This window comes from Balaenoptera borealis (genome assembly GCF_965194805.1).
Source record: "Balaenoptera borealis genome assembly, chromosome: 6".
Lineage (NCBI taxonomy): Eukaryota > Metazoa > Chordata > Mammalia > Artiodactyla > Balaenopteridae > Balaenoptera > Balaenoptera borealis.
In genome coordinates, this window is record NC_138863.1 from 94,393,425 (window position 1) to 94,418,922 (window position 25,498).

Here is a 25,498-nt window from a genome sequence, read left to right on the forward strand (position 1 = left end):
TTTCCCGATCACATGGTGTACCATCTTCTGGGTTTCTCATGCATGTTTTCGATGCAGGAAGATGCCCTTGAAGCTGGAGATTTGGGACCTATGGGATGGGTACCACGCAGTATTACTTTAAAGGGTCTGCGTTTGCTCACCCAACCTCACCAAACCTCTCAGCCCCAAGAGTGTCCACCCTTATGTCTCAATCAGCTGTGGGTCTAGATATGGTCAATCCAGGTGGCATCACAGCCCCTGAACGAATTTTGTAAGAATTTCTCTCTCTTTCACTGTCTTTGTTTCACGGGTTTTTAAAAGTAATTGATTTTTATAATGGGGTTTAGCTGCTTTTCACTGCTGTGTTTATGCCGCTTTACACCCACTTGACTCACTTACAGAGGGATATCAATACATTGGTTTTAAGATTCTTACTAATCAGTTATATTCTTGGGCGGTGAACAGGGGGTGTTGAGTCCAGTTCACTGAGCAAGGAATAGGTCTTGTTTATTACATATTGGGTTTATGGAACGGTTTCTGAGCTAATTTGAAACCCTTGTTTTATGCATCACCCCACCTCACCTTTCCCTTTAAGCAGCCATAGTGTGTCTTCTAAACGTGTGACGCTGTTCTGTTTTGTAATTCAGTTCAAGTGTAGCGGTTTTTACATTCCCTCTATAAGTGATATCTTATGATAAGTGTCTTTTTCTGTGTGACTTATTTCACTTAGAATCGTCGTACCTAAATCCTCTCATCATGCTGCTACTAGCCTTATGACGTTAATTTCATGGCTGAGTGATATGCCATTGTACAGAAGGACCACAACTTCCTTATCCATTTTTCTCTTTCCTGGGATATTTAAGGTGTAACGAAGTGGAGGTTCTTGTCAACAGAGCAGCCCTAAACTTTGGGGTGCCTGTGTCTTGCTGATTTTTAGTTTTCCCAATTTATACGCCCATGAGTGGAAGTGCCCTATGCTCTCTAAGCTGAGATTTTTAGATGTTTCAGGACACACCGTACACGTCTCCAGAGTGGCTGTTGGCAATTTACATCCCGCCCATCAGCGTAGCAAGGCTCCCGTTTCTCCATGGCCTGTCCTGCATTTCTGGTTTTGACACTTTATTCAGCATGGCCCTTTTGACCGATGGGAAGCGAGACTTCTTTGTAGCGCTGATTTGCCTTTCCAGGTTGCTTGGTTGGCCAAAAAGGGCGTATGCGTTTTTTCCTGAATATATTCAGGAAAAAACGCATACGCCCTTTTTGGCCAAGGGCATCATGGTCGAGGTTTTGCCTCTTTTCTTGTGCTTTAAAGGCGATTCGACTCTACCTCCTGAAATCTGTTTCCTGCAATTCTGCCTTGCTTTCAAATCCTCTTCGTTGCCTTCCCTCAATATATTTGTGGACGAGAGTTATCATTTATAACTCTGCAGGTTTGTGAATTGCAGTGCCCCTGAGCTCCATTTTTCAACTCGCTTTCTTGGGAGCTGGCTGCAAAAGCGCAGGATTGCTTCAGGCCCTATTGTGGTTCCGGGCGGCAGGCTGAGCCTCTGGTTAATTCTTCTTCCTGATGGGAAAATAGAGTGACCTGTGCCTGTCCCCACACCTAGACCTAGTCTCTCATTGGTTCCCCCTCTTCCCGTTCATCATCAGGACAAATTGCAACCTGTACGGAACAGGAGGTTAAAGGTGCTCATTCTCGAAGGAGGGAGATTGCTAGTAAAGCGACTGTAATGGCCAACCCGAGCACAAGGAGAAGAGAAATGAGGTGCGTTTTAGAAACCTTTCCCGATCACACGGTGTACCATCTTCTGGGTTTCTCATGCATGTTTTCGATGTAGGAAGATGCCCTTGAACCTGGAGATTTTGGACCCATGGGATGGATACCACGCAGTATTACTTTAAAGGGTCTGCGTTTGCTCACCCAACCTCACCAAACCTCTCAGCCCGAAGAGTGTCCACCCTTATGTCTCAATCAGCTGTGGGTCTAGAGATGGTCAATCCAGGTGGCATCACAGCCCCTGAACGAATTCTGTATGAATTTCTCTCTCTTTCACTGTCTTTGTTTCACGGGTTTTTAAAAGTAATTGATTTTTATAATGGGGTTTAGCTGCTTTTCACTGCTGTGTTTATGCCGCTTTACACCCACTTGACTCACTTACAGAGAGATATCAATACATTGGTTTTAAGAGTCTTACTAGTCAGATATATTCTTGGGCGGTGAACAGGGGGTGTTGAATCCAGTTCACTGAGCAAGGAGTAGGTCTTGTCTGTTACATATTGGGTTTATGGAACAGTATCTGAGCTAATTTGAAACCCTTGTTTTATGCATCACCCCACCTCATCTTTCCCGTTAAGCAGCCATAGTGTGTTTTCTAAACGTGTGACGCTGTTCTGTTTTGTAATTCAGTTCAAGTGTAGCGGTTTTTACATTCCCTCTATAAGTGATATCTTATGATAAGTGCCTTTTTCTGTGTGACTTATTTCACTTAGTATCGTCATACCTAAATCTTCTCATCATGCTGCTACTAGCATTACGATGTTGATTTCATTGCTGAGTGATATTCCATTGTACATAAGGACCACAAGTTCTTTATCCATTTTTCTCTTTCCTGGGATATTGAAGGTGTAATGAAGTGGAGGTTCTTGTCAACAGAGCAGCCCTAAACTTTGGGGTGCCTGTGTCTTGCTGATTTTTAGTTTTCCCAATTTATACGCCCGTGTGTGGAAGTGCCCTATGCTCTCTAAGCTGAGTTTTTTAGGTGTTTCAGGACACACCGTACACTTCTCCAGAGTGGCTGTTGGCAATTTACATCCCGCCCATCAGCGTAGCAAGGCTCCCGTTTCTCCATGGCCTGTCCTGCATTTCTGGTTTTGACACTTTATTCAGCATGGCCCTTTTGACCGATGGGAAGCGAGACTTCTTTGTAGCGCTGATTTGCCTTTCCAGGTTGCTTGGTTGGCCAAAAAGGGCGTATGCGTTTTTTCCTGAATATATTCAGGAAAAAACGCATACGCCCTTTTTGGCCTAGGGAATCATGGTCGAGGTTTTGCCGATTTTCCTGTGCTTTAAAGGCGATTCGAATCTACCTCCTGAAATCTGTTTCCTGCAATTCTGCCTTGCTTTCAAATCCTCTTCGTTGCCTTCCCTCAATATATTTGTGGACGAGAGTTAACGTTTATAACTCTGCAGGTTTGTGAATTGCAGTGCACCTGAGCTCCATTTTTCAACTCGCTTTCTTGGGAGCTGGCCCCAAAAGCGCAGGATTGCTTCAGGCCCTATTGTGGTTCCGGGCGGCAGGCTGAGCCTGTGGTTAATTCTTCTTCCTGATGGGAAAATAGAGTGACCTGTGCCTGTCCCCACACCTAGACCTAGTCTCTCATTGGTTCCCCCTCTTCCCGTTCATCCTCAGGACAAATTGCAACCTGTACGGAACAGGAGGTTAAAGGTGCTCATTCTCCAAGGAGGGAGATTGCTAGTAAAGCGGCTGGAATGGCGAACCCGAGCACAAGGAGATGAGAAATGAGGTGCGTTTTAGAAACCTTTCCCTATCACACGGTGTACCGTCCTCTGGGTTTCTCATGCATGTTTTCGATGTAGGAAGATGCCCTTGAAGCTAGTGATTTGGGACCTATGGGATGGGTACCACGCAGTATTACTTTAAAGGGTCTGCGTTTGCTCACCCAACCTCACCAAACCTCTCAGCCCGAAGAGTGTCCACCCTTATGTCTCAATCAGCTGTGGGTCTAGAGATGGTCAATAAAGGTGGCATCCCAGCCCCTGAACGAATTTTGTAAGAATTTCTCTCTCTTTCACTGTCTTTGTTTCACGGGTTTTTAAAAGTAATTGATTTTTATAATGGGGTTTAGCTGCTTTTCACTGCCGTGTTTATGCTGCTTTACACCCACTTGACTCACTTACAGAGAGATATCAATACATAGCTTTGAAGATTCTTCCTAGTCAGATATATTCTTGGGCGGTGAACAGGGGTTTTGTGCGTCCAGTTCACTGAGCAAGGAGTAGGTCTTGTCTATTACATATTGCGTTTATGGAACGCTATCTGAGCTAATTTGAAACCCTTGTTTTATGCGTCACCCCACCTCACCGTTCCCGTTAAGCAGCCATAGTGTGCTTTCTAAACGTGGGACTCTGTTCTGTTTTGTAATTCAGTTCAAGTGGAGCGGTTTTTACATTCCCTCTATAAGTGATATCTTACGATAAGTGTCTTTCTGTGTGACTTATTTCACTTAGAATCGTTGTACCTAAATCCACTCATCATGCTGCTACTAGCCTTATGACGTTGATTTCATGCCTGAGTGATATTCCATTGTACATAAGGACCACAACTTCGTTATCCATTTTTCTCTTTCCTGGGATATTTAAGGTGTAATGAAGTGGAGGTTCTTGTCAACAGAGCAGCCCTAAACTTTGGGGTGCCTGTGTCTTGCTGATTTTTGGTTTTCCCAATTTATACGCCCATGAGTGGAAGTGCCCTATGCTCTCTAAGCTGAGTTTTTTAGATGTTTCAGGACACACCGTACACTTCTCCAGAGTGGCTGTTGGCAATTTACATCCCGCCCATCAGCGTAGCAAGGCTCCTGTTTCTCCATGGCCTGTCCTGCATTTCTGGTTTTGACACTTTATTCAGCATGGCCCTTTTGACCGATGGGAAGCGAGACTTCTTTGTAGCGCTGATTTACCTTTCCAGGTTGCTTGGTTGGCCAAAAAGGGCGTATGCGTTTTTTCCTGAATATATTCAGGAAAAAACGCATACGCCCTTTTTGGCCAAGGGCATCATGGTCGAGGTTTTGCCGCTTTTCCTGTGCTTTAAAGGCGATTCGAATCTACCTCCTGAAATCTGTTTCCTGCAATTCTGCCTTGCTTTCAAATCCTCTTCGTTGCCTTCCCTCAATATATTTGTGGACGAGAGTTATCATTTCTAACTCTGCAGGTTTGTGAATTGCAGTGCCCCTGAGTTCCATTTTTCAACACGATTTCTTGGGAGCTGGCCGCAAAAGCGCAGGATTGCTTCAGGCCCTATTGTGGTTCCGGGCGGCAGGCTGAGCCTGTGGTTAATTCTTCTTCCTGATGGGAAAATAGAGTGACTTGTGCCTGTCCCCACACCTAGACCTAGTCTCTCATTGGTTCCCCCTCTTCCCGTTCATCCTCAGGACAAATTTGCAACCTGTACGGAATAGGAGGTTAAAGGTGCTGATTCTCCAAGGAGGGAGATTGCTAGTAAAGCGGCTGTAATGGCCGGCCCGAGCACAAGGAGATGAGAAATGAGGTGCGTTTTAGAAACCTTTCCCGATCACACGGTGTACCATCTTCTGGGTTTCTCATGCATGTTTTCGATGTAGGAAGATGCCCTTGAACCTGGAGATTTTGGACCCATGGGATGGGTACCACGCAGTATTACTTTAAAGGGTCTGCGTTTGCTCACCCAACCTCACCAAACCTCTCAGCCCGAAGAGTGTCCACCCTTATGTCTCAATCAGCTGTGGGTCTAGAGATGGTCAATAAAGGTGGCATCCCAGCCCCTGAACGAATTCTGTATGAATTTCTCTCTCTTTCACTGTCTTTGTTTCACGGGTTTTTAAAAGTAATTGATTTTTATAATGGGGTTTAGCTGCTTTTCACTGCTGTGTTTATGCCGCTTACACCCACTTGACTCACTTACAGAGAGATATCAATACATTGGTTTTAAGAGTCTTACTAGTCAGATATATTCTTGGGCGGTGAACAGGGGGTGTTGAATCCAGTTCACTGAGCAAGGAGTAGGTCTTGTCTGTTACATATTGGGTTTATGGAACAGTATCTGAGCTAATTTGAAACCCTTGTTTTATGCATCACCCCACCTCATCTTTCCCGTTAAGCAGCCATAGTGTGTTTTCTAAACGTGTGACGCTGTTCTGTTTCGTAATTCAGTTCAAGTGTAGCGGTTTTTACATTCCCTCTATAAGTGATATCTTATGATAAGTGGCTTTTTCTGTGTGACTTATTTCACTTAGTATCGTCATACCTAAATCTTCTCATCATGCTGCTAATAGCATTATGATGTTGATTTCATTGCTGAGTGATATTCCATTGTACATAAGGACCACAAGTTCTTTATCCATTTTTCTCTTTCCTGGGATATTGAAGGTGTAATGAAGTGGAGGTTCTTGTCAACAGAGCAGCCCTAAACTTTGGGGTGCCTGTGTCTTGCTGATTTTTAGTTTTCCCAATTTATACGCCCGTGTGTGGAAGTGCCCTATGCTCTCTAAGCTGAGTTTTTTAGGTGTTTCAGGACACACCGTACACTTCTCCAGAGTGGCTGTTGGCAATTTACATCCCGCCCATCAGCGTAGCAAGGCTCCCGTTTCTCCATGGCCTGTCCTGCATTTCTGGTTTTGACACTTTATTCAGCATGGCCCTTTTGACCGATGGGAAGCGAGACTTCTTTGTAGCGCTGATTTGCCTTTCCAGGTTGCTTGGTTGGCCAAAAAGGGCGTATGCGTTTTTTCCTGAATATATTCAGGAAAAAACGCATACGCCCTTTTTGGCCTAGAGAATCATGGTCGAGGTTTTGCCGATTTTCCTGTGCTTTAAAGGCGATTCGAATCTACCTCCTGAAATCTGTTTCCTGCAATTCTGCCTTGCTTTCAAATCCTCTTCGTTGCCTTCCCTCAATATATTTGTGGACGAGAGTTAACGTTTATAACTCTGCAGGTTTGTGAATTGCAGTGCACCTGAGCTCCATTTTTCAACTCGCTTTCTTGGGAGCTGGCCCCAAAAGCGCAGGATTGCTTCAGGCCCTATTGTGGTTCCGGGCGGCAGGCTGAGCCTGTGGTTAATTCTTCTTCCTGATGGGAAAATAGAGTGACCTGTTCCTGTCCCCACACCTAGACCTAGTCTCTCATTGGTTCCCCCTCTTCCCGTTCATCCTCAGGACAAATTGCAACCTGTATGGAACAGGAGGTTAAAGGTGCTCATTCTCCAAGGAGGGAGATTGCTAGTAAAGCGGCTGGAATGGCGAACCCGAGCACAAGGAGATGAGAAATGAGGTGCGTTTTAGAAACCTTTCCCTATCACACGGTGTACCGTCCTCTGGGTTTCTCATGCATGTTTTCGATGTAGGAAGATGCCCTTGAAGCTAGAGATTTGGGACCTATGGGATGGGTACCACGCAGTATTACTTTAAAGGGTCTGCGTTTGCTCACCCAACCTCACCAAACCTCTCAGCCCGAAGAGTGTCCACCCTTATGTCTCAATCAGCTGTGGGTCTAGAGATGGTCAATAAAGGTGGCATCCCAGCCCCTGAACGAATTTTGTAAGAATTTCTCTCTCTTTCACTGTCTTTGTTTCACGGGTTTTTAAAAGTAATTGATTTTTATAATGGGGTTTAGCTGCTTTTCACTGCCGTGTTTATGCTGCTTTACACCCACTTGACTCACTTACAGAGAGATATCAATACATAGCTTTGAAGATTCTTCCTAGTCAGATATATTCTTGGGCGGTGAACAGGGGTTTTGTGCGTCCAGTTCACTGAGCAAGGAGTAGGTCTTGTCTATTACATATTGCGTTTATGGAACGCTATCTGAGCTAATTTGAAACCCTTGTTTTATGCGTCACCCCACCTCACCGTTCCCGTTAAGCAGCCATAGTGTGCTTTCTAAACGTGGGACTCTGTTCTGTTTTGTAATTCAGTTCAAGTGGAGCGGTTTTTACATTCCCTCTATAAGTGATATCTTACGATAAGTGTCTTTCTGTGTGACTTATTTCACTTAGAATCGTTGTACCTAAATCCACTCATCATGCTGCTACTAGCCTTATGACGTTGATTTCATGCCTGAGTGATATTCCATTGTACATAAGGACCACAACTTCGTTATCCATTTTTCTCTTTCCTGGGATATTTAAGGTGTAATGAAGTGGAGGTTCTTGTCAACAGAGCAGCCCTAAACTTTGGGGTGCCTGTGTCTTGCTGATTTTTGGTTTTCCCAATTTATACGCCCATGAGTGGAAGTGCCCTATGCTCTCTAAGCTGAGTTTTTTAGATGTTTCAGGACACACCGTACACTTCTCCAGAGTGGCTGTTGGCAATTTACATCCCGCCCATCAGCGTAGCAAGGCTCCTGTTTCTCCATGGCCTGTCCTGCATTTCTGGTTTTGACACTTTATTCAGCATGGCCCTTTTGACCGATGGGAAGCAAGACTTTTTTGTAGCGCTGATTTGCCTTTCCAGGTTGCTTGGTTGGCCAAAAAGGGCGTATGCGTTTTTTGCTGAATATATTCAGGAAAAAACGCATACGCCCTTTTTGGCCAAGGGCATCATGGTCGAGGTTTTGCCGCTTTTCCTGTGCTTTAAAGGCGATTCGAATCTACCTCCTGAAATCTGTTTCCTGCAATTCTGCCTTGCTTTCAAATCCTCTTCGTTGCCTTCCCTCAATATATTTGTGGACGAGAGTTATCGTTTATAACTCTGCAGGTTTGTGAATTGCAGTGCCCCTGAGCTCCATTTTTCAACTCGCTTTCTTGGGAGCTGGCCGCAAAAGCACAGGATTGCTTCAGGCCCTGTTGTGTTTCCGGGCGGCAGGCTGAACCTGTGGTTAATTCTTCTTCCTGATGGGAAAATAGAGTGACCTGTGCCTGTCCGCACACCTAGACCTAGTCTCTCATTGGTTCCCCCTCTTCCCATTCATCCTCAGGACAAATTTGCAACCTGTACGGAACAGGAGGTTAAAGGTGCTCATTCTCCAAGGAGAGAGATTGCTAGTAAAGCGGCTGTAATGGCGAGCCCGAGCACAAGGAGATGAGAAATGAGGTGCGTTTTAGAAACCTTTCCCGATCACACGGTGTACCGTCTTCTGGGTTTCTCATGCATGTTTTCGATGTAGGAAGATGCCCTTGAAGCTAGAGATTTGGGACCTATGGGATGGGTACCACGCAGTATTACTTTAAAGGGTCTGCGTTTGCTCACCCAACCTCACCAAAACTCTCAGCCCGAAGAGTGTCCACCCTTATGTCTCAATCAGCTGTGGGTCTAGAGATGGTCAATAAAGGTGGCATCCCAGCCCCTGAACGAATTTTGTAAGAATTTCTCTCTCTTTCACTGTCTTTGTTTCACGGGTTTTTAAAAGTAATTGATTTTTATAATGGGGTTTAGCTGCTTTTCACTGCCGTGTTTATGCTGCTTTACACCCACTTGACTCACTTACAGAGAGATATCAATACATAGCTTTGAAGATTCTTCCTAGTCAGATATATTCTTGGGCGGTGAACAGGGTGTTTTGGCGTCCAGTTCACTGAGCAAGGAGTAGGTCTTGTCTATTACATATTGGGTTTATGGAACGCTATCTGAGCTAATTTGAAACCCTTGTTTTATGCGTCACCCCACCTCACCGTTCCCTTTAAGCAGCCATAGTGTGTTTTCTAAACGTGGGACTCTGTTCTGTTTTGTAATTCAGTTCAAGTGGAGCGGTTTTTACATTCCCTCTATAAGTGATATCTTACGATAAGTGTCTTTCTGTGTGACTTATTTCACTTAGAATCGTTGTACCTAAATCCACTCATCATGCTGCTACTAGCCTTATGACGTTGATTTCATGCCTGAGTGATATTCCATTGTACATAAGGACCACAACTTCGTTATCCATTTTTCTCTTTCCTGGGATATTTAAGGTGTAATGAAGTGGAGGTTCTTGTCAACAGAGCAGCCCTAAACTTTGGGGTGCCTGTGTCTTGCTGATTTTTGGTTTTCCCAATTTATACGCCCATGAGTGGAAGTGCCCTATGCTCTCTAAGCTGAGTTTTTTAGATGTTTCAGGACACACCGTACACTTCTCCAGAGTGGCTGTTGGCAATTTACATCCCGCCCATCAGCGTAGCAAGGCTCCTGTTTCTCCATGGCCTGTCCTGCATTTCTGGTTTTGACACTTTATTCAGCATGGCCCTTTTGACCGATGGGAAGCAAGACTTTTTTGTAGCGCTGATTTGCCTTTCCAGGTTGCTTGGTTGGCCAAAAAGGGCGTATGCGTTTTTTGCTGAATATATTCAGGAAAAAACGCATACGCCCTTTTTGGCCAAGGGCATCATGGTCGAGGTTTTGCCGCTTTTCCTGTGCTTTAAAGGCGATTCGAATCTACCTCCTGAAATCTGTTTCCTGCAATTCTGCCTTGCTTTCAAATCCTCTTCGTTGCCTTCCCTCAATATATTTGTGGACGAGAGTTATCGTTTATAACTCTGCAGGTTTGTGAATTGCAGTGCCCCTGAGCTCCATTTTTCAACTCGCTTTCTTGGGAGCTGGCCGCAAAAGCACAGGATTGCTTCAGGCCCTGTTGTGTTTCCGGGCGGCAGGCTGAACCTGTGGTTAATTCTTCTTCCTGATGGGAAAATAGAGTGACCTGTGCCTGTCCGCACACCTAGACCTAGTCTCTCATTGGTTCCCCCTCTTCCCATTCATCCTCAGGACAAATTTGCAACCTGTACGGAACAGGAGGTTAAAGGTGCTCATTCTCCAAGGAGGGAGATTGCTAGTAAAGCGGCTGTAATGGCGAGCCCGAGCACAAGGAGATGAGAAATGAGGTGCGTTTTAGAAACCTTTCCCGATCACACGGTGTACCGTCTTCTGGGTTTCTCATGCATGTTTTCGATGTAGGAAGATGCCCTTGAAGCTAGAGATTTGGGACCTATGGGATGGGTACCACGCAGTATTACTTTAAAGGGTCTGCGTTTGCTCACCCAACCTCACCAAAACTCTCAGCCCGAAGAGTGTCCACCCTTATGTCTCAATCAGCTGTGGGTCTAGAGATGGTCAATAAAGGTGGCATCCCAGCCCCTGAACGAATTTTGTAAGAATTTCTCTCTCTTTCACTGTCTTTGTTTCACGGGTTTTTAAAAGTAATTGATTTTTATAATGGGGTTTAGCTGCTTTTCACTGCCGTGTTTATGCTGCTTTACACCCACTTGACTCACTTACAGAGAGATATCAATACATAGCTTTGAAGATTCTTCCTAGTCAGATATATTCTTGGGCGGTGAACAGGGTGTTTTGGCGTCCAGTTCACTGAGCAAGGAGTAGGTCTTGTCTATTACATATTGGGTTTATGGAACGCTATCTGAGCTAATTTGAAACCCTTGTTTTATGCGTCACCCCACCTCACCGTTCCCTTTAAGCAGCCATAGTGTGTTTTCTAAACGTGGGACTCTGTTCTGTTTTGTAATTCAGTTCAAGTGGAGCGGTTTTTACATTCCCTCTATAAGTGATATCTTACGATAAGTGTCTTTCTGTGTGACTTATTTCACTTAGAATCGTCGTACCTAAATCCACTCATCATGCTGCTACTAGCCTTATGATGTTGATTTCATGCCTGAGTGATATTCCATTGTACATAAGGACCACAACTTCTTTATCCATTTTTCTTTTTCCTGGGATATTTAAGGTGTAATGAAGTGGAGGTTCTTGTCAACAGAGCAGCCCTAAACTTTGGGGTGCCTGTGTCTTGCTGATTTTTAGTTTTCCCAATTTATACTCCCATGAGTGGAAGTGCCCTATGCTCTCTAAGCTGAGTTTTTTAGAGGTTTCAGGACACACCGTACACTTCTCCAGAGTGGCTGTTGGCAATTTACAACCCGCCCATCAGCGTAGCAAGGCTCCCGTTTCTCCATGGCCTGTCCTGCATTTCTGGTTTTGACACTTTATTCAGCATGGCCCTTTTGACCGATGGGAAGCGAGACTTCTTTGTAGCGCTGATTTGCCTTTCCAGGTTGCTTGGTTGGCCAAAAAGGGCGTATGCGTTTTTTGCTGAATATATTCAGGAAAAAACGCATACGCCCTTTTTGGCCAAGGGCATCATGGTCGAGGTTTTGCCGCTTTTCCTGTGCTTTAAAGGTGATTCGAATCTACCTCCTGAAATCTGTTTCCTACAATTCTGCCTTGCTTTCAAATCCTCCTCGTTGCCTTCCCTCAATATATTTGTGGACGAGAGTTAACATTTATAACTCTACAGGTTTGTGAATTGCAGTGCCCCTGAGCTCCATTTTTCAACTCGCTTTCTAGGGAGCTGGCCCCAAAAGCGCAGGATTGCTTCAGGCCCTATTGTGGTTCCGGGCGGCAGGCTGAGCCTGTGGTTAATTCTTCTTCCTGATGGGAAAATAGAGTGACCTGTGCCTGTCCCCACACCTAGACCTAGTCTCTCATTGGTTCCCCCTCTTCCCGTTCATCCTCAGGACAAATTGCAACCTGTACGGAACAGGAGGTTAAAGGTGCTCATTCTCCAAGGAGGGAGATTGCTAGTAAAGCGGCTGGAATGGCGAACCCGAGCACAAGGAGATGAGAAATGAGGTGCGTTTTAGAAACCTTTCCCGATCACATGGTGTACCATCTTCTGGGTTTCTCATGCATGTTTTCGATGTAGGAAGATGCCCTTGAAGCTGGAGATTTGGGACCTATGGGATGGGTACCACGCAGTATTACTTTAAAGGGTCTGCGTTTGCTCACCCAACCTCACCAAACCTCTCAGCCCCAAGAGTGTCCACCCTTATGTCTCAATCAGCTGTGGGTCTAGATATGGTCAATCCAGGTGGCATCACAGCCCCTGAACGAATTTTGTAAGAATTTCTCTCTCTTTCACTGTCTTTGTTTCACGGGTTTTTAAAAGTAATTGATTTTTATAATGGGGTTTAGCTGCTTTTCACTGCTGTGTTTATGCTGCTTTCCACCCACTTGACTCCCTTACAGAGAGATATCAATACATAGCTTTGAAGATTCTTCCTAGTCAGATATATTCTTGGGCGGTGAATAGGAGGTTTTTGCGTCCAGTTCACTGAGCAAGGAGTAGGTCTTGTCTATTACATATTGGGTTTATGGAACGCTATCTGAGCTAATTTGAAACCCTTGTTTTATGCGTCACCCCACCTCACCGTTCCCGTTAAGCAGCCATAGTGTGTTTTCTAAACGTGGGACTCTGTTCTGTTTTGTAATTCAGTTCAAGTGTAGCGGTTTTTACATTCCCTCTATAAGTGATATCTTACGATAAGTGTCTTTCTGTGTGACTTATTTCACTTAGAATCGTCGTACCTAAATCCACTCATCATGCTGCTACTAGCCTTATGACGTTGATTTCATGCCTCAGTGATATTCCATTGTACATAAGGACCACAACTTCTTTATCCATTTTTCTCTTTCCTGGGATATTTAAGGTGTAATGAAGTGGAGGTTCTTGTCAACAGAGCAGCCCTAAACTTTGGGGTGCCTGTGTCTCGCTGATTTTTAGTTTTCCCAATTTATACGCCCATGAGTGGAAGTGCCCTATGCTCTCTAAGCTGAGTTTTTAGATGTTTCAGGACACACCGTACACTTCTCCAGAGTGGCTGTTGGCAATTTACATCCCGCCCATCAGCGTAGCAAGGCTCCCGTTTCTCCATGGACTGTCCTGCATTTCTGGTTTTGACACTTTATTCAGCATGGCCCTTTTGACCGATGGGAAGCGAGACTTCTTTGTAGCGCTGATTTGCCTTTCCAGGTTGCTTGATTGGCCAAAAAGGGCGTATGCGTTTTTTCCTGAATATATTCAGGAAAAAACGCATACGCCCTTTTTGGCCAAGGGCATCATGGTCGAGGTTTTGCCGCTTTTCCTGTGCTTTAAAGGCGATTCGAATCTACCTCCTGAAATCTGTTTCCTGTAATTCTGCCTTGCTTTCAAATCCTCTTCGTTGCCTTCCCTCAATATATTTGTGGACGAGAGTTATCATTTCTAACTCTGCAGGTTTGTGAATTGCAGTGCCCCTGAGCTCCATTTTTCAACTCGCTTTCTTGGGAGCTGGCCGCAAAAGCGCAGGATTGCTTCAGGCCCTATTGTGGTTCTGGGCGGCAGGCTGAGCCTGTGGTTAATTCTTCTTCCTGATGGGAAAATAGAGTGACCTGTGCCTGTCCCCACACCTAGACCTAGTCTCTCATTGGTTCCCCCTCTTCCCGTTCATCCTCAGGACAAATTGTAACCTGTACGGAACAGGAGGTTAAAGGTGCTCATTCTCCAAGGAGGGAGATTGCTAGTAAAGCGGCTGGAATGGCGAACCCGAGCACAAGGAGATGAGAAATGAGGTGCGTTTTAGAAACCTTTCCCGATCACATGGTGTACCATCTTCTGGGTTTATCATGCATGTTTTCGATGCAGGAAGATGCCCTTGAAGCTGGAGATTTGGGACCTATGGGATGGGTACCACGCAGTATTAGTTTAAAGGGTCTGCGTTTGCTCACCCAACCTCACCAAACCTCTCAGCCCCAAGAGTGTCCACCCTTATGTCTCAATCAGCTGTGGGTCTAGATATGGTCAATCCAGGTGGCATCACAGCCCCTGAACGAATTTTGTAAGAATTTCTCTCTCTTTCACTGTCTTTGTTTCACGGGTTTTTAAAAGTAATTGATTTTTATAATGGGGTTTAGCTGCTTTTCACTGCTGTGTTTATGCCGCTTTACACCCACTTGACTCACTTACAGAGGGATATCAATACATTGGTTTTAAGATTCTTACTAATCAGTTATATTCTTGGGCGGTGAACAGGGGGTGTTGAGTCCAGTTCACTGAGCAAGGAATAGGTCTTGTTTATTACATATTGGGTTTATGGAACGGTTTCTGAGCTAATTTGAAACCCTTGTTTTATGCATCACCCCACCTCACCTTTCCCTTTAAGCAGCCATAGTGTGTCTTCTAAACGTGTGACGCTGTTCTGTTTTGTAATTCAGTTCAAGTGTAGCGGTTTTTACATTCCCTCTATAAGTGATATCTTATGATAAGTGTCTTTTTCTGTGTGACTTATTTCACTTAGAATCGTCGTACCTAAATCCTCTCATCATGCTGCTACTAGCCTTATGACGTTAATTTCATGGCTGAGTGATATGCCATTGTACAGAAGGACCACAACTTCCTTATCCATTTTTCTCTTTCCTGGGATATTTAAGGTGTAACGAAGTGGAGGTTCTTGTCAACAGAGCAGCCCTAAACTTTGGGGTGCCTGTGTCTTGCTGATTTTTAGTTTTCCCAATTTATACGCCCATGAGTGGAAGTGCCCTATGCTCTCTAAGCTGAGATTTTTAGATGTTTCAGGACACACCGTACACGTCTCCAGAGTGGCTGTTGGCAATTTACATCCCGCCCATCAGCGTAGCAAGGCTCCCGTTTCTCCATGGCCTGTCCTGCATTTCTGGTTTTGACACTTTATTCAGCATGGCCCTTTTGACCGATGGGAAGCGAGACTTCTTTGTAGCGCTGATTTGCCTTTCCAGGTTGCTTGGTTGGCCAAAAAGGGCGTATGCGTTTTTTCCTGAATATATTCAGGAAAAAACGCATACGCCCTTTTTGGCCAAGGGCATCATGGTCGAGGTTTTGCCTCTTTTCTTGTGCTTTAAAGGCGATTCGACTCTACCTCCTGAAATCTGTTTCCTGCAATTCTGCCTTGCTTTCAAATCCTCTTCGTTGCCTTCCCTCAATATATTTGTGGACGAGAGTTATCATTTATAACTCTGCAGGTTTGTGAATTGCAGTGCCCCTGAGCTCCATTTTTCAACTCGCTTTCTTGGGAGCTGGCTGCAAAAGCGCAGGATTGCTTCAGGCCCTATTGTGGTTCCGGGCGGCAGGCTGAGCCTCTGGTTAATTCTTCTTCCTGATGGGAAAATAGAGTGACCTGTGCCTGTCCCCACACCTAGACCTAGTCTCTCATTGGTTCCCCCTCTTCCCGTTCATCATCAGGACAAATTGCAACCTGTACGGAACAGGAGGTTAAAGGTGCTCATTCTCGAAGGAGGGAGATTGCTAGTAAAGCGACTGTAATGGCCAACCCGAGCACAAGGAGAAGAGAAATGAGGTGCGTTTTAGAAACCTTTCCCGATCACACGGTGTACCATCTTCTGGGTTTCTCATGCATGTTTTCGATGTAGGAAGATGCCCTTGAACCTGGAGATTTTGGACCCATGGGATGGATACCACGCAGTATTACTTTAAAGGGTCTGCGTTTGCTCACCCAACCTCACCAAACCTCTCAGCCCCAAGAGTGTCCACCCTTATGTCTCAATCAGCTGTGGGTCTAGAGATGGTCAATCCAGGTGGCATCACAGCCCCTGAACGAATTCTGTATGAATTTCTCTCTCTTTCACTGTCTTTGTTTCACGGGTTTTTAAAAGTAATTGATTTTTATAATGGGGTTTAGCTGCTTTTCACTGCTGTGTTTATGCCGCTTTACACCCACTTGACTCACTTACAGAGAGATATCAATACATTGGTTTTAAGAGTCTTACTAGTCAGATATATTCTTGGGCGGTGAACAGGGGGTGTTGAATCCAGTTCACTGAGCAAGGAGTAGGTCTTGTCTGTTACATATTGGGTTTATGGAACAGTATCTGAGCTAATTTGAAACCCTTGTTTTCTGCATCACCCCACCTCACCTTTCCCGTTAAGCAGCCATAGTGTGTTTTCTAAACGTGTGACGCTGTTTAGTTTTGTAATTCAGTTCAAGTGTAGCGGTTTTTACATTCCCTCTATAAGTGATATCTTATGATAAGTGCCTTTTTCTGTGTGACTTATTTCACTTAGAATCCTCGTACCTAAATCTTCTCATCATGCTGCTACTAGCCTTATGATGTTGATTTCATGCCTGAGTGATATTCCATTGTACATAAGGAGCACAACTTCTTTATCCATTTTTCTCTTTCCTGGGATATTTAAGGTGTAATGAAGTGGAGGTTCTTGTCAACAGAGCAGCCCTAAACTTTAGGGTGCCTGTGTCTTGCTGATTTTTAGTTTTCCCAATTTATACGCCCATGAGTGGAAGTGCCCTATGCTCTCTAAGCTGAGTTTTTTAGAGGTTTCAGGACACACCGTACACTTCTCCAGAGTGGCTGTTGGCAATTTACATCCCGCCCATCAGCGTAGCAAGGCTCCCGTTTCTCCATGGCCTGTCCTGCATTTCTGGTTTTGACACTTTATTCAGCATGGCCCTTTTGACCGATGGGAAGCGAGACTTCTTTGCAGCGCTGATTTGCCTTTCCAGGTTGCTTGGTTGGCCAAAAAGGGCGTATGCGTTTTTTCCTGAATATATTCAGGAAAAAACGCATACGCCCTTTTTGGCCAAGGGCATCATGGTCGAGGTTTTGCCGCTTTTCCTGTGCTTTAAAGGCGATTCGAATCTACCTCCTGAAATCTGTTTCCTGTAATTCTGCCTTGCTTTCAAATCCTCTTCGTTGCCTTCCCTCAATATATTTGTGGACGAGAGTTATCATTTCTAACTCTGCAGGTTTGTGAATTGCAGTGCCCCTGAGCTCCATTTTTCAACTCGCTTTCTTGGGAGCTGGCCGCAAAAGCGCAGGATTGCTTCAGGCCCTATTGTGGTTCTGGGCGGCAGGCTGAGCCTGTGGTTAATTCTTCTTCCTGATGGGAAAATAGAGTGACCTGTGCCTGTCCCCACACCTAGACCTAGTCTCTCATTGGTTCCCCCTCTTCCCGTTCATCCTCAGGACAAATTGCAACCTGTACGGAACAGGAGGTTAAAGGTGCTCATTCTCCAAGGAGGGAGATTGCTAGTAAAGCGGCTGGAATGGCGAACCCGAGCACAAGGAGATGAGAAATGAGGTGCGTTTTAGAAACCTTTCCCGATCACACGGTGTACCATCTTCTGGGTTTCTCATGCATGTTTTCGATGTAGGAAGATGCCCTTGAAGCTGGAGATTTGGGACCTATGGGATGGGTACCACGCAGTATTACTTTAAAGGGTCTGCGTTTGCTCACCCAACCTCACCAAACCTCTCAGCCCCAAGAGTGTCCACCCTTATGTCTCAATCAGCTGTGGGTCTAGATATGGTCAATCCAGGTGGCATCACAGCCCCTGAACGAATTTTGTAAGAATTTCTCTCTCTTTCACTGTCTTTCTTTCACGGGTTTTTAAAAGTAATTGATTTTTATAATGGGGTTTAGCTGCTTTTCACTGCTGTGTTTATGCTGCTTTACACCCACTTGACTCCCTTACAGAGAGATATCAATACATAGCTTTGAAGATTCTTCCTAGTCAGATATATTCTTGGGCGGTGAATAGGAGGTTTTTGCGTCCAGTTCACTGAGCAAGGAGTAGGTCTTGTCTATTACATATTGGGTTTATGGAACGCTATCTGAGCTAATTTGAAACCCTTGTTTTATGCGTCACCCCACCTCACCGTTCCCGTTAAGCAGCCATAGTGTGTTTTCTAAACGTGGGACTCTGTTCTGTTTTGTAATTCAGTTCAAGTGTAGCGGTTTTTACATTCCCTCTATAAGTGATATCTTACGATAAGTGTCTTTCTGTGTGACTTATTTCACTTAGAATCGTCGTACCTAAATCCACTCATCATGCTGCTACTAGCCTTATGACGTTGATTTCATGCCTCAGTGATATTCCATTGTACATAAGGACCACAACTTCTTTATCCATTTTTCTCTTTCCTGGGATATTTAAGGTGTAATGAAGTGGAGGTTCTTGTCAACAGAGCAGCCCTAAACTTTAGGGTGCCTGTGTCTTGCTGATTTTTAGTTTTCCCAATTTATACGCCCATGAGTGGAAGTGCCCTATGCTCTCTAAGCTGAGTTTTTTAGAGGTTTCAGGACACACCGTACACTTCTCCAGAGTGGCTGTTGGCAATTTACATCCCGCCCATCAGCGTAGCAAGGCTCCCGTTTCTCCATGGCCTGTCCTGCATTTCTGGTTTTGACACTTTATTCAGCATGGCCCTTTTGACCGATGGGAAGCGAGACTTCTTTGCAGCGCTGATTTGCCTTTCCAGGTTGCTTGGTTGGCCAAAAAGGGCGTATGCGTTTTTTCCTGAATATATTCAGGAAAAAACGCATACGCCCTTTTTGGCCAAGGGCATCATGGTCGAGGTTTTGCCGCTTTTCCTGTGCTTTAAAGGCGATTCGAATCTACCTCCTGAAATCTGTTTCCTGTAATTCTGCCTTGCTTTCAAATCCTCTTCGTTGCCTTCCCTCAATATATTTGTGGACGAGAGTTATCATTTCTAACTCTGCAGGTTTGTGAATTGCAGTGCCCCTGAGCTCCATTTTTCAACTCGCTTTCTTGGGAGCTGGCCGCAAAAGCGCAGGATTGCTTCAGGCCCTATTGTGGTTCTGGGCGGCAGGCTGAGCCTGTGGTTAATTCTTCTTCCTGATGGGAAAATAGAGTGACCTGTGCCTGTCCCCACACCTAGACCTAGTCTCTCATTGGTTCCCCCTCTTCCCGTTCATCCTCAGGACAAATTGCAACCTGTACGGAACAGGAGGTTAAAGGTGCTCATTCTCCAAGGAGGGAGATTGCTAGTAAAGCGGCTGGAATGGCGAACCCGAGCACAAGGAGATGAGAAATGAGGTGCGTTTTAGAAACCTTTCCCGATCACACGGTGTACCATCTTCTGGGTTTCTCATGCATGTTTTCGATGTAGGAAGATGCCCTTGAAGCTGGAGATTTGGGACCTATGGGATGGGTACCACGCAGTATTACTTTAAAGGGTCTGCGTTTGCTCACCCAACCTCACCAAACCTCTCAGCCCCAAGAGTGTCCACCCTTATGTCTCAATCAGCTGTGGGTCTAGATATGGTCAATCCAGGTGGCATCACAGCCCCTGAACGAATTTTGTAAGAATTTCTCTCTCTTTCACTGTCTTTCTTTCACGGGTTTTTAAAAGTAATTGATTTTTATAATGGGGTTTAGCTGCTTTTCACTGCTGTGTTTATGCTGCTTTACACCCACTTGACTCCCTTACAGAGAGATATCAATACATAGCTTTGAAGATTCTTCCTAGTCAGATATATTCTTGGGCGGTGAATAGGAGGTTTTTGCGTCCAGTTCACTGAGCAAGGAGTAGGTCTTGTCTATTACATATTGGGTTTATGGAACGCTATCTGAGCTAATTTGAAACCCTTGTTTTATGCGTCACCCCACCTCACCGTTCCCGTTAAGCAGCCATAGTGTGTTTTCTAAACGTGGGACTCTGTTCTGTTTTGTAATTCAGTTCAAGTGTAGCGGTTTTTACATTCCCTCTATAAGTGATATCTTACGATAAGTGTCTTTCTGTGTGACTTATTTCACTTAGAATCGTCGTACCTAAATCCACTCATCATGCTGCTACTAGCCTTATGACGTTGATTTCATGCCTCAGTGATATTCCATTGTACATAAGGACCACAAATTCTTTATCCATTTTTCTCTTTCCTGGGATATTTAAGGTGTAATGAAGTGGAGGTTCTTGTCAACAGAGCAGCCCTAAACTTTGGGGTGCCTGTGTCTCGCTGATTTTTAGTTTTCCCAATTTATACACCCATGAGTGGAAGTGCCCTATGCTCTCTAAGCTGAGTTTTTTAGATGTTTCAGGACACACCGTACACTTCTCCAGAGTGGCTGTTGGCAATTTACATCCCGCCCATCAGCGTAGCAAGGCTCCCGTTTCTCCATGGCCTGTCCTGCATTTCTGGTTTTGACACTTTATTCAGCATGGCCCTTTTGACCGATGGGAAGCGAGACTTCTTTGTAGCGCTGATTTGCCTTTCCAGGTTGCTTGGTTGGCCAAAAAGGGCGTATGCGTTTTTTCCTGAATATATTCAGGAAAAAACGCATACGCCCTTTTTGGCCAAGGGCATCATGGTCGAGGTTTTGCCGCTTTTCCTGTGCTTTAAAGGCGATTCGAATCTACCTCCTGAAATCTGTTTCCTGTAATTCTGCCTTGCTTTCAAATCCTCTTCGTTGCCTTCCCTCAATATATTTGTGGACGAGAGTTATCATTTCTAACTCTGCAGGTTTGTGAATTGCAGTGCCCCTGAGCTCCATTTTTCAACTCGCTTTCTTGGGAGCTGGCCGCAAAAGTGCAGGATTGCTTCAGGCCCTATTGTGGTTCTGGGCGGCAGGCTGAGCCTGTGGTTAATTCTTCTTCCTGATGGGAAAATAGAGTGACCTGTGCCTGTCCCCACACCTAGACCTAGTCTCTCATTGGTTCCCCCTCTTCCCGTTCATCCTCAGGACAAATTGCAACCTGTACGGAACAGGAGGTTAAAGGTGCTCATTCTCCAAGGAGGGAGATTGCTAGTAAAGCGGCTGGAATGGCGAACCCGAGCACAAGGAGATGAGAAATGAGGTGCGTTTTAGAAACCTTTCCCGATCACATGGTGTACCATCTTCTGGGTTTCTCATGCATGTTTTCGATGTAGGAAGATGCCCTTGAAGCTGGAGATTTGGGACCTATGGGATGGGTACCACGCAGTATTACTTTAAAGGGTCTGCGTTTGCTCACCCAACCTCACCAAACCTCTCAGCCCCAAGAGTGTCCACCCTTATGTCTCAATCAGCTGTGGGTCTAGATATGGTCAATCCAGGTGGCATCACAGCCCCTGAACGAATTTTGTAAGAATTTCTCTCTCTTTCACTGTCTTTGTTTCACGGGTTTTTAAAAGTAATTGATTTTTATAATGGGGTTTAGCTGCTTTTCACTGCTGTGTTTATGCTGCTTTACACCCACTTGTCTCACTTACAGAGAGATATCAATACATAGCTTTGAAGATTCTTCCTAGTCAGATATATTCTTGGGCGGTGAATAGGAGGTTTTTGCGTCCAGTTCACTGAGCAAGGAGTAGGTCTTGTCTATTACATATTGGGTTTATGGAACGCTATCTGAGCTAATTTGAAACCCTTGTTTTATGCGTCACCCCACCTCACCGTTCCCGTTAAGCAGCCATAGTGTGTTTTCTAAACGTGGGACTCTGTTCTGTTTTGTAATTCAGTTCAAGTGTAGCGGTTTTTACATTCCCTCTATAAGTGATATCTTACGATAAGTGTCTTTCTGTGTGACTTATTTCACTTAGAATCGTCGTACCTAAATCCACTCATCATGCTGCTACTAGCCTTATGACGTTGATTTCATGCCTCAGTGATATTCCATTGTACATAAGGACCACAACTTCTTTATCCATTTTTCTCTTTCCTGGGATATTTAAGGTGTAATGAAGTGGAGGTTCTTGTCAACAGAGCAGCCCTAAACTTTGGGGTGCCTGTGTCTCGCTGATTTTTAGTTTTCCCAATTTATACACCCATGAGTGGAAGTGCCCTATGCTCTCTAAGCTGAGTTTTTTAGATGTTTCAGGACACACCGTACACTTCTCCAGAGTGGCTGTTGGCAATTTACATCCCGCCCATCAGCGTAGCAAGGCTCCCGTTTCTCCATGGCCTGTCCTGCATTTCTGGTTTTGACACTTTATTCAGCATGGCCCTTTTGACCGATGGGAAGCGAGACTTCTTTGTAGCGCTGATTTGCCTTTCCAGGTTGCTTGGTTGGCCAAAAAGGGCGTATGCGTTTTTTCCTGAATATATTCAGGAAAAAACGCATACGCCCTTTTTGGCCAAGGGCATCATGGTCGAGGTTTTGCCGCTTTTCCTGTGCTTTAAAGGCGATTCGAATCTACCTCCTGAAATCTGTTTCCTGTAATTCTGCCTTGCTTTCAAATCCTCTTCGTTGCCTTCCCTCAATATATTTGTGGACGAGAGTTATCATTTCTAACTCTGCAGGTTTGTGAATTGCAGTGCCCCTGAGCTCCATTTTTCAACTCGCTTTCTTGGGAGCTGGCCGCAAAAGCGCAGGATTGCTTCAGGCCCTATTGTGGTTCTGGGCGGCAGGCTGAGCCTGTGGTTAATTCTTCTTCCTGATGGGAAAATAGAGTGACCTGTGCCTGTCCCCACACCTAGACCTAGTCTCTCATTGGTTCCCCCTCTTCCCGTTCATCCTCAGGACAAATTGCAACCTGTACGGAACAGGAGGTTAAAGGTGCTCATTCTCCAAGGAGGGAGATTGCTAGTAAAGCGGCTGGAATGGCGAACCCGAGCACAAGGAGATGAGAAATGAGGTGCGTTTTAGAAACCTTTCCCGATCACATGGTGTACCATCTTCTGGGTTTCTCATGCATGTTTTCGATGTAGGAAGATGCCCTTGAAGCTGGAGATTTGGGACCTATGGGATGGGTACCACGCAGTATTACTTTAAAGGTCTGCGTTTGCTCACCCAACCTCACCAAACCTCTCAGCCCCAAGAGTGTCCACCCTTATGTCTCAATCAGCTGTGGGTCTAGATATGGTCAATCCAGGTGGCATCACAGCCCCTGAACGAATTTTGTAAGAATTTCTCTCTCTTTCACTGTCTTTGTTTCACGGGTTTTTAAAAGTAATTGATTTTTATAATGGGGTTTAGCTGCTTTTCACTGCTGTGTTTATGCTGCTTTACACCCACTTGACTCACTTACAGAGAGATATCAATACATAGCTTTGAAGATTCTTCCTAGTCAGATATATTCTTGGGCGGTGAATAGGAGGTTTTTGCGTCCAGTTCACTGAGCAAGGAGTAGGTCTTGTCTATTACATATTGGGTTTATGGAACACTATCTGAGCTAATTTGAAACCCTTGTTTTATGCGTCACCCCACCTCACCGTTCCCGTTAAGCAGCCATAGTGTGTTTTCTAAACGTGGGACTCTGTTCTGTTTTGTAATTCAGTTCAAGTGTAGCGGTTTTTACATTCCCTCTATAAGTGATATCTTACGATAAGTGTCTTTCTGTGTGACTTATTTCACTTAGAATCGTCGTACCTAAATCCACTCATCATGCTGCTACTAGCCTTATGATGTTGATTTCATGCCTGAGTGATATTCCATTGTACATAAGGAGCACAACTTCTTTATCCATTTTTCTCTTTCCTGGGATATTGAAGGTGTAATGAAGTGGAGGTTCTTGTCAACAGAGCAGCCCTAAACTTTGGGGTGCCTGTGTCTTGCTGATTTTTAGTTTTCCCAATTTATACGCCCATGAGTGGAAGTGCCCTATGCTCTCTAAGCTGAGTTTTTTAGATGTTTCAGGACACACCGTACACTTCTCCAGAGTGGCTGTTGGCAATTTACATCCCGCCCATCAGCGTAGCAAGGCTCCCGTTTCTCCATGGCCTGTCCTGCATTTCTGGTTTTGACACTTTATTCAGCATGGCCCTTTTGATCGATGGGAAGCGAGACTTCTTTGTAGCGCTGATTTGCCTTTCCAGGTTGCTTGGTTGGCCAAAAAGGGCGTATGCGTTTTTTCCTGAATATATTCAGGAAAAAACGCATACGCCCTTTTTGGCCAAGGGCATCATGGTCGAGGTTTTGCCGCTTTTCCTGTGCTTTAAAGGCGATTCGAATCTACCTCCTGAAATCTGTTTCCTGTAATTCTGCCTTGCTTTCAAATCCTCTTCGTTGCCTTCCCTCAATATATTTGTGGACGAGAGTTATCATTTCTAACTCTGCAGGTTTGTGAATTGCAGTGCCCCTGAGCTCCATTTTTCAACTCGCTTTCTTGGGAGCTGGCCGCAAAAGCGCAGGATTGCTTCAGGCCCTATTGTGGTTCTGGGCGGCAGGCTGAGCCTGTGGTTAATTCTTCTTCCTGATGGGAAAATAGAGTGACCTGTGCCTGTCCCCACACCTAGACCTAGTCTCTCATTGGTTCCCCCTCTTCCCGTTCATCCTCAGGACAAATTGCAACCTGTACGGAACAGGAGGTTAAAGGTGCTCATTCTCCAAGGAGGGAGATTGCTAGTAAAGCGGCTGGAATGGCGAACCCGAGCACAGGGAGATGAGAAATGAGGTGCGTTTTAGAAACCTTTCCCGATCACATGGTGTACCATCTTCTGGGTTTCTCATGCATGTTTTCGATGTAGGAAGATGCCCTTGAAGCTGGAGATTTGGGACCTATGGGATGGGTACCACGCAGTATTACTTTAAAGGGTCTGCGTTTGCTCACCCAACCTCACCAAACCTCTCAGCCCCAAGAGTGTCCACCCTTATGTCTCAATCAGCTGTGGGTCTAGATATGGTCAATCCAGGTGGCATCACAGCCCCTGAACGAATTTTGTAAGAATTTCTCTCTCTTTCACTGTCTTTGTTTCACGGGTTTTTAAAAGTAATTGATTTTTATAATGGGGTTTAGCTGCTTTTCACTGCTGTGTTTATGCTGCTTTACACCCACTTGACTCCCTTACAGAGAGATATCAATACATAGCTTTGAAGATTCTTCCTAGTCAGATATATTCTTGGGCGGTGAATAGGAGGTTTTTGCGTCCAGTTCACTGAGCAAGGAGTAGGTCTTGTCTATTACATATTGGGTTTATGGAACGCTATCTGAGCTAATTTGAAACCCTTGTTTTATGCGTCACCCCACCTCACCGTTCCCGTTAAGCAGCCATAGTGTGTTTTCTAAACGTGGGACTCTGTTCTGTTTTGTAATTCAGTTCAAGTGTAGCGGTTTTTACATTCCCTCTATAAGTGATATCTTACGATAAGTGTCTTTCTGTGTGACTTATTTCACTTAGAATCGTCGTACCTAAATCCACTCATCATGCTGCTACTAGCCTTATGACGTTGATTTCATGCCTCAGTGATATTCCATTGTACATAAGGACCACAACTTCTTTATCCATTTTTCTCTTTCCTGGGATATTTAAGGTGTAATGAAGTGGAGGTTCTTGTCA